This window comes from Ascaphus truei, chromosome 20, assembly GCF_040206685.1.
Source record: "Ascaphus truei isolate aAscTru1 chromosome 20, aAscTru1.hap1, whole genome shotgun sequence".
Classification (NCBI taxonomy): Eukaryota; Metazoa; Chordata; class Amphibia; order Anura; family Ascaphidae; genus Ascaphus; species Ascaphus truei.
The window spans coordinates 17,665,174-17,682,138 of NC_134502.1; the positions used below are offsets into that span (position 1 = coordinate 17,665,174).

The following is a 16,965-nucleotide window of genomic DNA, read 5'->3' on the forward strand; positions in this document are numbered from 1 at the left end:
GCCTGCCTTCCAATGAATGAGACTATCCTTCCAGTGGATGAGCCTGCCTTCCAAAGAATGAGGCTACCTTCCAGTGGATGAGCCTGCCTTCCAAAGAATGAGGCTACCTTCCAGTGGATGAGCCTGCCTTCCAAAGAATGAGGCTACCTTCCAGTGGATGAGCCTGCCTTCCAATGAATGAGGCTACCTTCCAGTGGATGAGCCTGCCTTCCAATTAATGAGATTACCTTCCAGTGGATGAGCCTGCCTTCCAATGAATGAGACTACCTTCCAGTGGATGAGCCTGCCTTCCAATGAAAGAGACTACCTGCCAGTGGATGAGCCTGCCTTCCAATTAATGAGATTACCTTCCAGTGGATGAGCCTGCCTTCCAATTAATGAGATTACCTTCCAGTGGATAACCCTGCCTTCCAATGAATGAGACTACCTTCCAGTGGATGAGCCTGCCTTACAATTAATGAGATTACCTTCCAGTGGATAACCATGCCTTCCAATGAAAGAGACTACCTTCCAGTGGATGAGCCTGCCTTCCAATGAAAGAGACTACCTTCCAGTGGATGAGCCTGCCTTCCAATGAATGAGACTATCCTTCCAGTGGATGAGCCTGCCTTCCAATGAATGAGACTACCTTCCAGTGGATAAGCCTACCTTCCAATGAAAGAGACTATCCTTCCAGTGGATGAGCCTGCCTTCCAATGAAAGAGACTATCCTTCCAGTGGATGAGCCTGCCTTCCAATGAATGAGACTATCCTTCCAGTGCATGAGCCTGCATTGTAATGAAAGAGAATAACCTTCCAGTGGACGAGCCTGCCTTCCAATGAATGAGACTACCTGCCAGTGGATGAGCCAGCCTTCCAATGAATGAGACTACCTTCCAGTGGATGAGCCACATTCCAATTACTGAGACTACCTTCCAGTGGATGCGTCTACATTCCAATTACTGAGACTACCTTCCAGTGGATGAGCCTGCCTTCCAATAAATAAGACTACCTTCCAGTGGATGAGCCTGCCTTCCAATAAATAAGACTACCTTCCAGTGGATGAGCCTGCCTTCCAATTACTGAGACTACCTTCCAGTGGATGAGCCTGCCTTCCAATGAATGAGACTACCTTCCAGTGGTTGAGCCTGTCTTCCAATGAATGAGACTACCTACCAGTGGATGAGCCTGCCTTCCAATGAATGAGACTACCTTCCAGTGGATGAACCTGCCTTCCAATGAAAGAAACTACCTTCCAGTGGATGAGACTTCATCCAATTACTGAGACTACCTTCCAGTGGCTAAGCCTGCCTTCCAATGAATGAGACTACCTGCCAGTGGCTGAGCCTGCCTTCCAATGAATGAGACTACCTGCCAGTGGCTGAGCCTGTCTTCCAATGAATGAGACTACCTGCCAGTGGCTGAGCCTGTCTTCCAATGAATGAGACTACCTGCCAGTGGATGAGCCTGCCTTCCAATGAATGAGACTACCTTCCAGTGGTTGAGCCTGCCTTCCAATGAATGAGACTACCTGCCAGTGGATGAGCCTGCCTTCCAATGAATGAGGCTACCTTCCAGTGGATGAGCCTGCCTTCCAATGAATGAGACTACCTTCCAGTGGATAAGCCTACCTTCCAATGAAAGAGACTATCCTTCCAGTGGATGAGCCTGCCTTCCAATGAAAGAGACTATCCTTCCAGTGGATGAGCCTGCCTTCCAATGAATGAGACTATCCTTCCAGTGCATGAGCCTGCATTGTAATGAAAGAGAATAACCTTCCAGTGGACGAGCCTGCCTTCCAATGAATGAGACTACCTGCCAGTGGATGAGCCAGCCTTCCAATGAATGAGACTACCTTCCAGTGGATGAGCCACATTCCAATTACTGAGACTACCTTCCAGTGGATGCGTCTACATTCCAATTACTGAGACTACCTTCCAGTGGATGAGCCTGCCTTCCAATAAATAAGACTACCTTCCAGTGGATGAGCCTGCCTTCCAATAAATAAGACTACCTTCCAGTGGATGAGCCTGCCTTCCAATTACTGAGATTACCTTCCAGTGGATAACCCTGCCTTCCAATGAAAGAAACTACCTTCCAGTGTATGAGCCTGCCTTCCAATTAATGAGATTACCTTCCAGTGGATAACCCTGCCTTCCAATGAATGAGACTACCTTCCAGTGGATGAGCCTGCCTTCCAATGAATGAGACTACCTTCCAGTGGATGAGCCTGCCTTCCAATGAATGAGACTATCCTTCCAGTGGATGAGCCTGCCTTCCAAAGAATGAGGCTACCTTCCAGTGGATGAGCCTGCCTTCCAAAGAATGAGGCTACCTTCCAGTGGATGAGCCTGCCTTCCAAAGAATGAGGCTACCTTCCAGTGGATGAGCCTGCCTTCCAATGAATGAGGCTACCTTCCAGTGGATGAGCCTGCCTTCCAATTAATGAGATTACCTTCCAGTGGATGAGCCTGCCTTCCAATGAATGAGACTACCTTCCAGTGGATGAGCCTGCCTTCCAATGAAAGAGACTACCTGCCAGTGGATGAGCCTGCCTTCCAATTAATGAGATTACCTTCCAGTGGATGAGCCTGCCTTCCAATTAATGAGATTACCTTCCAGTGGATAACCCTGCCTTCCAATGAATGAGACTACCTTCCAGTGGATGAGCCTGCCTTACAATTAATGAGATTACCTTCCAGTGGATAACCATGCCTTCCAATGAAAGAGACTACCTTCCAGTGGATGAGCCTGCCTTCCAATGAAAGAGACTACCTTCCAGTGGATGAGCCTGCCTTCCAATGAATGAGACTATCCTTCCAGTGGATGAGCCTGCCTTCCAATGAATGAGACTACCTTCCAGTGGATAAGCCTACCTTCCAATGAAAGAGACTATCCTTCCAGTGGATGAGCCTGCCTTCCAATGAAAGAGACTATCCTTCCAGTGGATGAGCCTGCCTTCCAATGAATGAGACTATCCTTCCAGTGCATGAGCCTGCATTGTAATGAAAGAGAATAACCTTCCAGTGGACGAGCCTGCCTTCCAATGAATGAGACTACCTGCCAGTGGATGAGCCAGCCTTCCAATGAATGAGACTACCTTCCAGTGGATGAGCCACATTCCAATTACTGAGACTACCTTCCAGTGGATGCGTCTACATTCCAATTACTGAGACTACCTTCCAGTGGATGAGCCTGCCTTCCAATAAATAAGACTACCTTCCAGTGGATGAGCCTGCCTTCCAATAAATAAGACTACCTTCCAGTGGATGAGCCTGCCTTCCAATTACTGAGACTACCTTCCAGTGGATGAGCCTGCCTTCCAATGAATGAGACTACCTTCCAGTGGTTGAGCCTGTCTTCCAATGAATGAGACTACCTGCCAGTGGATGAGCCTGCCTTCCAATGAATGAGACTACCTTCCAGTGGATGAACCTGCCTTCCAATGAAAGAAACTACCTTCCAGTGGATGAGACTTCATCCAATTACTGAGACTACCTTCCAGTGGCTAAGCCTGCCTTCCAATGAATGAGACTACCTGCCAGTGGCTGAGCCTGCCTTCCAATGAATGAGACTACCTGCCAGTGGCTGAGCCTGTCTTCCAATGAATGAGACTACCTGCCAGTGGCTGAGCCTGTCTTCCAATGAATGAGACTACCTGCCAGTGGATGAGCCTGCCTTCCAATGAATGAGACTACCTTCCAGTGGTTGAGCCTGCCTTCCAATGAATGAGACTACCTGCCAGTGGATGAGCCTGCCTTCCAATGAATGAGACTACCTTCCAGTGGATGAGCCTGCCTTCCAATGAATGAGACTACCTCCCAGTGGATAAGCCTGCCTTCCAATAAATGAGACTACCTCCCAGTGGCTAAGCCTGCCTTCCAATAAATGAGACTACCTTCCAGTGGATGAGCCTGCCTTCCAATGAATGATACTACCTTCCAGTGGATGAGCCTGCCTTCCAATGAATGAGACTACCTTCCAGTGGATGAGCCTGCCTTCCAATGAATGAGACTGCATTCCAAATACTGAGACTACCTTCCAGTGGATGAGCCTGCCTTCCAATTACTGAGACTACCTTCTAGTGGATAAGCCTGCCTTCCAATGAATGAGACTACCTGCCAGTGGATGAGCCACATTCCAATTACTGAGACTACCTTCCAGTGGATGCGTCTACATTCCAATTACTGAGACTACCTTCCAGTGGATGAGCCTGCCTTCCAATAAATAAGACTACCTTCCAGTGGATGAGCCTGCCTTCCAATAAATAAGACTACCTTCCAGTGGATGAGCCTGCCTTCCAATGAATGAGACTACCTTCCAGTGGTTGAGCCTGTCTTCCAATGAATGAGACTACCTGCCAGTGGATGAGCCTGCCTTCCAATGAATGAGACTACCTTCCAGTGGATGAACCTGCCTTCCAATGAAAGAAACTACCTTCCAGTGGATGAGACTGCATCCAATTACTGAGACTACCTTCCAGTGGCTAAGCCTGCCTTCCAATGAATGAGACTACCTTCCAGTGGATGAGCCTGCCTTCCAATGAATGAGACTACCTGCCAGTGGATGAGCCTGCTTTACAATGAATGAGACTACCTTCCAGTGGATGAGCCTGCCTTCCAATGAATGAGACTACCTGCCAGTGGATGAGCCTGCCTTCCAATGAATGAGACTACCTTCCAGTGGTTGAGCCTGCCTTCCAATGAATGAGACTACCTGCCAGTGGATGAGCCTGCCTTCCAATGAATGAGACTACCTTCCAGTGGATGAGCCTGCCTTCCAATGAATGAGACTACCTCCCAGTGGATAAGCCTGCCTTCCAATAAATGAGACTACCTCCCAGTGGCTAAGCCTGCCTTCCAATAAATGAGACTACCTTCCAGTGGATGAGCCTGCCTTCCAATGAATGATACTACCTTCCAGTGGATGAGCCTGCCTTCCAATGAATGAGACTACCTTCCAGTGGATGAGCCTGCCTTCCAATGAATGAGACTGCATTCCAAATACTGAGATTACCTTCCAGTGGATGAGCCTGCCTTCCAATTACTGAGACTACCTTCTAGTGGATAAGCCTGCCTTCCAATGAATGAGACTACCTTCCAGTGGATGAGCCTGCCTTCCAATGAATGAGACTACCTCCCAGTGGATAAGCCTGCCTTCCAATGAATGAGACTACCTTCCAGTGGATGAGCCTACCTTCCAATGAATGAGACTACCTTCCAGTGGATGAGCCTGCCTTCCAATGAATGAGAATATCCTTCCAGTGGATGAGCTTGCCTTCCAATGAAAGAGACTACCTGCCAGTGGATGACCCTGCCTTCCAATTACTGAGACTATATTCCAGTGGATGAGCCTGCCTTCTAATGAAAGAGACTAGCTGCCAGTGGCTGAGCCTGCCTTCCAATAAAAGAGACTACCTACCAGTGGATGAGCCTGCCTTCCAATGAATGAGACTACCTTCCAGTGGATGAGCCTGTCTTCTAATGAATGAGATTACCTTCCAGGGGATGAGCCTGCCTTCCAATGAATGAGACTATCCTTCCAGTGGCTGAGCCTACCTTCTAATGAAAGAGAATATCCTTCCAGTGGATGAGCTTGCCTTCCAATGAAAGAGACTACCTGCCAGTGGATGACCCTGCCTTCCAATGAAAGAGACTACCTGCCAGTGGATGAGCCTGCCTTCCAATTTCAGTGGATGAGCCTGCCTTCGAATGAATGGGAATACCTTCCAGTGGATGAGACTGCATTCCAATTACTGAGACTATCCTTCCAGTGGATAAGCCTACCTTCCAATAAATGAGGCTACCTTCCAGTGGATGAGCCTGCTTTCCAATGGTGAGACTACCTGCCAGTGGATGAGCCTGCCTTCCAATGAATGAGATTACCTGCCAGTGGATGAGCCTGCCTTCCAATGAATGAGACTACCTTCCAGTGGATGCGCCTGTCTTCTAATGAATGAGACTACCTTCCAGTCGATGAGCCTGCCTTCCAATGAATGAGACTATCCTTCCAGTGGCTGAGCCTACCTTCTAATGAAAGAGAATATCCTTCCAGTGGATGAGCTTGCCTTCCAATGAAAGAGACTACCTGCCAGTGGATGACCCTGCCTTCCAATGAAAGAGACTACCTGCCAGTGGATGAGCCTGCCTTCCAATGAATGAGACTACCTTTCAGTGGATGAGCCTGCCTTCCAATGAATGGGAATACCTTCCAGTGGATGAGACTGCATTCCAATTACTGAGACTATCCTTCCAGTGGATGAGCCTGCCTTCCAATGGTGAGACTACCTGCCAGTGGATGAGCCTGCCTTCCAATGAATGAGACTACCTGCCAGTGGATGAGCCTGCCTTCCAATGAATGAGCCTACCTTCCAGTGGATGACCCTGCCTTCCAATGAAAGAGACTACCTGCCAGTGGATGAGCCACATTCCAATGAATGAGACTACCTTCCAGTGGATGAGCCACATTCCAATTACTGAGACTACCTTCTAGTGGATGAGACTGCATTCCAATTACTGAGACTACCTTCCAGTGGATGAGCCTGCCTTCCAAAGAATGAGACTACCTTCCAGTGGATGAGCATACCTTCCAATGAATGAGCCTACCTTCCAGTGGATGAGACTGCCTTCCAATGAATGAGACTACCTGCCAGTGGATGAGCCTGCCTTCCAATGAATGAGACTACCTTCCAGTGGATGATCCTGCCTTCCAATGAATGAGACTACCTGCCAGTGGATGAGCCTGCTTTACAATGAATGAGACTACCTTCCAGTGGATGAGCCTGCCTTCCAATGAATGAGACTACCTGCCAGTGGATGAGCCTGCTTTACAATGAATGAGACTACCTTCCAGTGGATGAGCCTGCCTTCCAATGAATGAGACTACCTGCCAGCGGCTAAGCCTACCTTCCAATGAATGAGACTCCCTTCCTGTGGATAAGCCTGTCTTCCAATTAATGAGACTACCTTCCGTTGGATGAACCTGCCTTCCAATGAATGAGACTACCTTCCAGTGGATGAGCCTGCCTTCAATTGAAAGAGACTGACTACCTTCCAGTGGATAACCCTGCCTTCCAATGAATGAGACTACCTTCCAGTGGATGAGCCTTCCTTCAATTGAAAGAGACTGACTACCTTCCAGTGGATAACCCTGCCTTCCAATGAATGAGACTACCTGCCAGTGGATGACCTTGCCTTGCAATGAAAGAGACTACCTGCCAGTGGATGACCTTGCCTTGCAATGAAAGAGACTACCTGCCAGTGGATGACCTTGCCTTGCAATGAATACAACTGCCTCCTAATGAGTGGGCAACCAAAAATATTTCTACAATTGGCACTCTTCGTGTGACTAATAACTACTCAAATAATTTAAGCAACATAGTAATTGAGGAGACTATAATTCACTATTAAAAATGTGAAATACTATTGTATTGACTCACTTATATTGATAAAGAAAATATGTAATAGTAAAAAAAGTGACAATAATATCAATTGTGACATATAAAGGGAAATTAATAAATATAAATATATATACTGTACACTTGATGTGAATATCTTTAAACATCTTAAATAAGTGTAGTAAGTATGTTATGCTGCTCAATCCCTTGAAGAACTGTTCAACAAGTTCTTCCAAATGTAGTTTTCTTTCCAAGTTAGGGGAGCGCACTTGATGGACCCCGAAAACATAAAATACTGTGGTATAAATATCTTTATAATCAAATAAAAAGTACCCCATAAAAATCCTCACTCACATACTCTAGCGTACATTCTTTAAAACTTATTAGTGCTATAATGAAGAACTCCCAAAATAACGGATGGCTCTGTTCTCATCGCCTTGGCAGTCGTCGGCGTCTCACGTGACCTCTCTCCGAACATCCTGTTTTGTTCCTCAGATGATAGTAGACAGCAGGACACCTCTATCTCTATCCTCTTGTCCTCCAATTCCTACGCGTTTCACCACACGTGGCTTCATCAGGAGTCAATCTCTGATGAAGCCGTGTACGGTGAAACTCGCAGAGTTGGAGGCCAACGAGAGACACGTCCTGCTGCCTGCTATGATCCGGGGGAACTGGAAGTTCTGAAGGGTCACGTGTAACGCCGGCGACTGAGAACAGAGCCATCTGTTATTCCGGGAGTACTTCATTGTATCACCAATGTTTTAAAGAATATTCGCTTGGTGAGTTTTCATTTTTATGGGTTACTTTTTATTTTGATTATAAAGATATTTACATTACAGTTTGCACTATTGTGTGTATCTCTCCATTTTCCGGGGAAGCTTCCTATTGACCAGACAACTCCTACAACTTTGGCCACAGTTTGGGATATGCCATTTTATTTATATATATATATATATATATATATATATATATATATATATATATATATATATATATATATAGTGAATAGATGAGAACAAGGCACTCCGTCAGGTGTATAAAGGTGGGTGCAAATCCTATATAAATCAAATAAGTAATACGATACCGTTTGAGCGAATATCAGAGGCAGCACTCCACAAGGTTGTCAAAAAAGTTTTGTATTTTATTGTGACATAGCAACCGTTACTATGTCACAGTAAAATACAAAACTTTTTTGACAACCTTGTGGAGTGCTGCCTCTGATATTCGCTCAAACGGTATCGTATTACATATATATATATATATATATATATATATATATATATATATATATATATGTAATACGATACCGTTTGAGCGAATATCAGAGGCAGCACTCCTATATATATATATATATATATATATGTATATTTTTTTTGTTTTTTTTAATATATATATATATATTTTTTTTTTATATATATATATATATTTATATATATATATATGTGTCAACATTTGTTAAGATCATAAGTGGTCGATATTTCTTTGGTCATAACAGGTTATTTTCAATGAATAGTTAGTAATTAACAACAACTCCTGCGACCGCATAACCACTGCCACGCCAGTGTCGGCTTTCTCTCATCTCCTCCATCCCTCCCAGTACCTAGTCTTTATGTGCTTGTATTGTTTGTTATTGTCCCCTTTCCCTATATGGTTCTCCACTCTCGGGGTCCTTTTTACTGGTCTGGATCTTTTTGCCTTTAGTTTGTGGATATGCCCTTTCTCATGGGGAATAATCGAGTAACATTCCAAACCCCCCCAATCCCCTAGACACCAATGGGAGAACTTATCGCACTATTTGTTGCATTTGTCTTTTTATATTTCCGGCGTCCATTTTGTGCGCTCCCCCTAACTTGCCAATAATCTTAATGAGTGGGGCCTGGTCTTCAATGAGTGAACTTCTGCCTTTTTGATCATTGAGGTTGTTTTCCAACAAGTGACACTACCTTTCAATGAATCCGACTGCTCTCCAAATAATAAGTGCCTTCTATTGAGTGGGACCACCGTCCATTAAGTGAGAATGCCGTCCAGTGCACGAGACTGCCTTTCAATGAGTATGAGTGTGTCCTAATAAGTGGGTCTTGGTCTTTAATGAGTGGCCTTCTGTCTTCTGATCATTGAGACTGTCTTCAAATAATTGAGATTGATTTCCAACAAGTGATGCTGCCCGTTAATGAGGAAGACAGCATGCTAAGGAGTGAGACATCCTTTTAATAAGTGAGAAAGCCTTCCAACGGGGAAGACTGCTTTTCAGTGAGTGAGACTGCCTTCCAATGACAAAGATGGCCCTCTAATGAATTAGACCGGGGGTGCTCAAACTTTTGCTACTGCGCCCCCTGACTTTGTGTCCCCTGATGCTCGCTCCCCCCCCCCCTTCGCTTAGTGTGGTGTCAAAGGACGCGCGGGGTCATGTGAAGTCACGTTGATGCCACGTTGCCATGGAGACGCGCCCAGACGCCGGCTGAATCTCGGTAAATTGAGGTTGCAGAGGCCTCATGCGATCCCCCTGGCATGTCATTTTAATGCCTTGGGGAAGAGTGCGGGGCCTCTGCAACTGCCCGCACCCCCCCCCCCCCAGAAAAATCTCATGCTCCCAGCAACCCCCAGTTTGTGCACCCCTGAATTAGACTACCTTCTAATAAATGATATCACTTTCCAGTGAGACACACTGCGTTGTAGTGAGTGCGGTTGGTAAGACTTCTAATGAGAGAGAGTGTCCTCAAATGAGGGAGGCTGCCCACCCATAAGTCAAACTGCCTTTTAATGAGCAAAAGACTGCATTCCAATGAGTGAGACTACCTTCCAATGAGTGAGACTTCCTTCCAATGAGTGAGGCCGATGTCCAACGACTGAGACTGCCCTTCAATGAGTGAGAGTTCAATTCAATGAGTTACACTGCCTTCTAATAATTGAGAATGCCTTCTAATATTAATACTACAGCTCAACCCCGTTATAACGCGATCCGTTACAACGCGAATCCGCTTATAGCGCGATGCAAGCGTGGCTCCCAATTTTCGTATTTGGGAATGCTTTACAACACGATTATTGGCGTCTTAAATACTTTATTGTACAATGCATACAAATGTACATGATTTGTAATGCGATCCGCTTATAACGTGATGTGATTCTTTGGACCCCAAGCACAGCGTTATAAGGGGGTTGAGCTGTACCTTCCAACACATGAGACTGCTTGCCAATGAGGTAGACTGCCCTCTAATGCGCGAGACCATCTTTCATTAAGTGAGGCTGCCTTCCAATGAATGAGACTGCTTCCAAAGTGCGAGACTTCCTTGTAACGATTTTGACGGGCTACGAGTAGGTAAGAGTGCCTTCCCAGTGGATGAGACTGCCTTCCAATGAGTCTGACTGCCTTCTAATTCGATGGACCTGGTCTTTAAGGAGTGGCCTTCGGCCTTCGGATAATTGAGACTGCTTTCTAATAACTGAGATTGCCTTCCAACAAGTGATGCTGCTTTCCGATGAGTGAGACTGTATTCTAAGGAGCAAGACAGCCTTTTAATAAGTGAAACAGCCTTCCACTGAGTGACTGCCCTTTAGTAAGTGAGACTGCTTTCTGATGTGTAAGACTGCTTTGAAATGAGTGAGACTGCCCTTTTATTGAGTGGAACTGCCTTCCGATGAGGGAGACTGCTATTCAACAAGTGAGACTGCCTAACAATAACAACAATTACCCTCGGATTTTGACTACGTTCTAACGAATGGGACCACCTTCCAGAGAGAGACACTGCCTTGTAGTGAGTAAGGCTGACTTCTAGTGAAAGAGACTGTGCTCCAATGAGTGAGACGGATGTCCAATGAGTAATACAGGCTTTTTGCCCATTGAGGCTGCCTTCTAAAAATTGAGACTATCGTCCAACAAGTGAAACTGCCTTTAATTGACTGAGAATGTTTCTCCAAATAGTTCAACTGCATTCCAACGAGTGAGACTGTCTGTTAATACGTTAGACTGTCTTTCAATGAGTGAGACTTCTTTAATATAGGTGCAATTGCTTTTCAGTGAGTGCAGCTGCCTTGTAATGAGTAATACTACCCTTCTATGAGTGAGACTGATGTCCAATGAAAGAGACTCTCCAGTGAATGAGACTGCCTTCCAGTGATAGACTGTATTGTAGTGAGTGAGACTGAATTCCAGTGAATGAGACAAACTGGCTTCTAATCTTTCCAATGTGTTTGACTGCCTTTGTGATGAGTGAGACTGCCTTCCAATGAGTGAGAATGTCTTCCAATGAAGGAGACACCTTCAATGATTGAGACTGTCCTCTAATGACTGAGAGTTCTAGTGAGTGAAACTACCTTCCAATGACTATGACTGCCTTCCAGTAAGTCTGCCTTGTAGGGAGTGAGACACCATTCTAATGAGTTAGACTGCCCTTGTAATGAGTGAGACTGTCTTCCAATGAGTGAGAAGGTCTTCCAATGAAGGAAACACCTCCTGTGAGTGAGACTGTCCTCTAATGATTGAGACTTCTAGTGAGTGAGACTACCTTCCAATGACTATGACTGCCTTCCAGTAAGTCTGCCTTGTAGGGAGTGAGACACCAGTCTAATGAGTTAGACTGCCCTTGTAATGAGTGACACTGTCCTCCAATGAGTGGGAAGGTCTTCCAATGAAGGCGACACCTCCAGTGAGCGAGTCTATCCTCTAATGATTGAGACTTCTAGTGAGTGAAACTACCTTCCAGTAAGTCGGCCTTGTAGGGAGTGAGACACCATTCTAATTAGTTAGACTGCCCTAGGAATGAGTTAGACTGCCCGCCAATCACTGCGAATGCTTTCTAAGGAGTAATACTGTTTTCTAATGAATGAGACAAAAACAAACTGTTTTCCAATCTTTACAATGTGTTAGACTGCCCTTGTAATGAGTGAGACTGTCCTTCCAATGATTTAGACTTGTTGCTAATGCGTAAGACTGCCTTCCATTGAGTGAGACTGCCTTCCATTGAGTGAGACTGCCTTTTAATAAGCGAGACTGCTTTCTAATGAATAAGATGGCTTCCAATGAGAAAGACTGCTTTCTAATGCATAAGGAAGTTTTCTCATGAATGAGACTGCCTTTCAATGAGTTTGACTCACTTCTGAGTGAGATTCCACTTTTAATGAGTGAAACTGCCTTCCAATGACAAAGACTGCCTTGTAATGACTGAGACTGCCTTCTAATCCTTTCAGTGAGACTCCCTTCCAATGACTGAGAGTGCCTTTGTAATGAGTGAGACTGCCTTCCAATGACTGAGAGTGCCATTGTAATGAGTGAGACTGCCTTCCAATGAGTGAGAGTGCCTTTGTAATGAGTGAGACTGACTTCCAATGAGTGAGAGTGCCTTTGTAATGAGCGATACTGCCATCCAATGAGTGAGAGTGCCTTTGTAATGAGTGAGATTGCCTTCCAATGAGTGAGAGTGCCTTTGTAATGAGTGAGACTGACTTCCAATGAGTGAGAGTGCCTTTGTAATGAGCGAGACTGACTTCCAATGAGTGAGAGTGCCTTTGTAATGAGTGAGACTGCCTTCCAATGAGTGAGAGTGCCTTTGTAATGAGTGAGACTACCTTCTAATGAGTGAGAGTGCCTTTGTAATGAGTGAGACTGACTTCCAATGAGTGAGAGTGCCTTTGCAATGAGCGAGACTGCCTTCCAATGAGTGAGAGTGCCTTTGTAATGAGCGAGACTGCCTTCCAATGAGTGAGAGTGCCTTTGTAATGAGTGAGACTGACTTCCAATGAGTGAGAGTGCCTTTGTAATGAGCGAGACTGACTTCCAATGAGTGAGAGTGCCTTTGTAATGAGTGAGACTGCCTTCCAATGAGTGAGAGTGCCTTTGTAATGAGTGAGACTACCTTCTAATGAGTGAGAGTGCCTTTGTAATGAGTGAGACTGACTTCCAATGAGTGAGAGTGCCTTTGCAATGAGCGAGACTGCCTTCCAATGAGTGAGAGTGCCTTTGTAATGAGCGAGACTGCCTTCCAATGAGTGAGAGTGCCTTTGTAATGAGCGAGACTGCCTTCCAATGAGTGACAATATCTTCCAATGAGTAAGACTGCCTTCTAATAAAACTGCCTTTCATTGAGTAAGACTGTCTTCTCATGAGTGAGACTGCTTTCTGAGTGAGACTGCCTTTTAATGAGTGAGACTGTCTTTCATTGAGTAAAACTTACAATCAATACGTGAGACTGCATTCAAATAAATGAGACTGCCTTCCAATGACTGAGACTGTCTTGTACTGAAACTGCCCTACAATGAGGGAGACTGTCTTCTAATGAGTGAGACTGCTTCCAACTGCATGAGTGTTTTGAAGTAAGTTACTACCTTCCAATGAATTTGACTGCACTATAATACGTGAGACTGCCTTTCAATTAATGAGACTGCTATCCAGTCAGTAATGCTCTCTTATAATGTTTGAGACTGCCTCCAACAACAAAGGCCACCTTCTACTAATTGAGACTGTCTTCTAATGACAAAGACAGCCTCCTAATAAATGAGACTGCCTTCCAATGACTGAGACTGTCTTCTAATAACTGAGACTGCCTTCCAGTCAGTGATAATGTCTTATAATGATTGAGACTGCCTTCCAATAACTGAGACTGCCTTTAAATAACAAATACTGCCTTCTACTAAATGAGCGCCTTCCAACGACAAACATGGATTCCTAATAAACGAGACTGCCTTCCAATGAGTGAGACTGCCATTGACAAAGCCTGCATTCTAATGAATGAGGCTACCTTCTAATTAGACATATTGCTTTATAATGAGTGAGACTGCCTTGTTTAAATGGCTTCTGCTGAGAAAGACTGTCTTCTTGTGAATGACAGTGCCTTCCACTGAGTGAGACAGCCTTCCAATGACAAAGACTACAGTACCTTCTAATAAGTGAAACGGTCTTCTAGTAAATGAGAGCGCTCTCCAATAAGTGAGACTGCCTTCTAATAATTGCAACTGACTTCCAGTGAGAGACTGCCTTCTTGTGAGTGAGACTGCATTCGTAATGAGTGCAACTGTCTTCCAGTGAGTAAGACAGCCAACAAAAAATAATATATATATATACAGTACTGTATATAGTCAAACATTACTCTGTTCTAAACACAAACATCAGTCTGGATATACATACACGTTTTACTCTGCACATACAGAAAGGTATGCACGCAGACACACACACACACACACACACACACACACACACACACACACACACACACACACACACACACACACACACACACACACACACACACACACACACACACACACACACACACACACACACACACACACATATAAAGAGAGATACATATATTCTGTGTATGTATGTGCTTGTCTTACACACACACACATATATACACCCACATTTATCTAAACACGTGCATGTAAATACAAACACATATATACAGTATACACACATCTATACATATACACATATCTATGCATACACATATCTAAACAGAAACACACACACACACACACACACATTACGTTACATATAAACATAGAAATATTCACATTCATAAACATAAACACACATATATACAGTACATAAAGCATACACACACACACACACACACACACACACATATATATATATATATATATATATATATATATATATATATATATTGTATGTATATATATATATATATATATACGCACAGACACACACACCATACAAAACACACAACTATATGCATACATGTATGTGTATCTATATATATATATATATATATATATAAATATATATATATATATATATATATATATATAGATACACATATATATATATACACATATTTACATGGACATATAAAAATATATATCCATATTATATCCATCCTCACACACATATACAAACACATATACATACATATATTTCTCACCTTATTCTGCGGGTGTCTCTCTCTCCGGATGGGTGGGGGGGGGGGGAGGGGTGTGAATTGCTAGTCACCGATCATCCCCTACTAGCCAACCTGCCGCAGACATGACCCCACAAAGGGAGGAGCCTCCTGGCCCTTGCCCCACCTCCTGCGCCTGATAACCCGAGGCTGGGGGGTGGCCGCTGTCCAAGGTCCTAATCCCTAGCCCTTTTCAGTGGGCAGTAGCCCACCGCTCCAATAAGCTGTCCACTAGCCACTCCTGGTCTTCTGCTAGTCGTCCTTCCTTAGGATGGAGGCTGCAGCCACATGTGCTGGTTAATAGTCTCTTGTCTCTTAGCTGCTCTCAACGACACTAGCCCAGATGTCCAGTCAATAGCCACCTCCAGCCACCTTCCAGTTTTTTAGCCAATCTGGGATTTCTGCTAGCCACAGGAAGGTCAGACGCTCCTCTCGCACGTGAGCCACTCTTTGTTTTCTGGTAGCCCAACCACAGGTCGGTAGTCTTCCCCTTTCAGCAGCTCTCCAGTATACTTGCCTCTCTGGAATATCTGCTATCCACAGGATGGTAGAGGCTTCTCCAAGATGCTAGCCCCGCTGGATTTCTGCAAGCCCTTACCACAGGATGACAGCCCTATTGTCTCTGGCTCTCCAGTGTGCTAGCCCTTGGCCAAAGGATGCCAACCTTCGCTGTCCAGGGTACCATCCACACTCAGGTGGCACGGTCGCTCTCCAAGGTGCTAGCCTGACCGTCTTGTTCCTTGCCACACCTGTTAGGACGGCAACCTCCCTCGCTCTTCAGCAGCCGCTTGTATCCGAGTGGCTAATGGGAGCTGTAGCCCTGTGCTCTATCAAACTAGCCATGGCTGTGAGAGACGGCAGGGAAACCTCACTAGCCACAGCCAGGAAGGAGCAAGCCGCACCTCTGGCAGCCTCTGCCTGCACCTCACTATCTCTCTCTCGGTCTCTTTTGCTGCTGTCTCTTTTCCTGGCTTCTGTTTTTCTTGATGTCTCTTTTTTTCTCTCTCCTCTCTATGTTGATGCCCCCTGCGTCCCTCTGTTTTCTGGCCGTCTCTGTGCCCTCTCTTCTTGTCCTCTCTCTCTATCTTGTTTTTTTCCCCCTTGACAGGTCCCTACCTGATTATTTTTCTGCCTCTGTATTTTCTCCCCCCTCTCACTATAAGCTTCCCTTGTCTCTCTCCCCCTCTCTCTGCTTTTTTCTCCCCACCTTTCTGGCTATTTTCTCTCCTTCCTGCCTCCTGCACTCTCTCTACCTACCTCTTTCTCTATCAATCTCCTCTCTCTCCTCCCTCACTGAAGGTCTCCCTCAGTCTCTCTACCCTCTCTCTCTCTCTCTGGTCTCCTTTGCTATGTCTGTTTCTCACCTCTCTCTCTCTCTCTCTCTCTCTCTCTCTCTCTCTCTCTCTCTCTCTCTCTCTCTCTCTCTCTCTCTCTCTCTCTCTCTCTCTCTCTCTCTCTCTCTCTCTCTCTATCTATCTCACGGTCTGTCTCTCCTTACTTGCCTTTTCATTTTTTTAACCCACATAAAGAAATAACAAAGAAATAAATGAAAGATTCTGGGCTGTTTGTCTCTCTCCCTCTCTCTGCCCCTCCCCCGTCTCTCCCTCCCTCTCTCCTCTCTCTGTCTCTCTCCCTCCCTTTCTCCTTCCCTCCCCCTCACTTTCCTTAACCCTCTCCCTCCATCAGATGTCTTCACCT

The 16,965-nt window shown here is 45.2% G+C and overlaps 1 protein-coding gene across 4 annotated transcripts in view; it reads right to left on the bottom strand.

Annotated features, from left to right (window-relative positions):
* The window catches only part of ADGRL1 (adhesion G protein-coupled receptor L1), a 257,953-nt gene extending 241,264 nt beyond the window's left edge, over window positions 1-16,689 (bottom strand). For 3 of the 4 annotated variants that reach the window (XM_075577353.1, XM_075577351.1, XM_075577356.1), the window contains exon 1: window positions 15,253-16,688. The gene's annotated coding sequence lies outside the window, so the exon portion shown is untranslated. Of the gene's footprint in view, window positions 1-15,252 lie in introns of all 4 variants that reach the window. The other variant, XM_075577354.1, reaches the window with a different exon arrangement.
* Window positions 16,690-16,965: the final 276 nt, after the last annotated feature.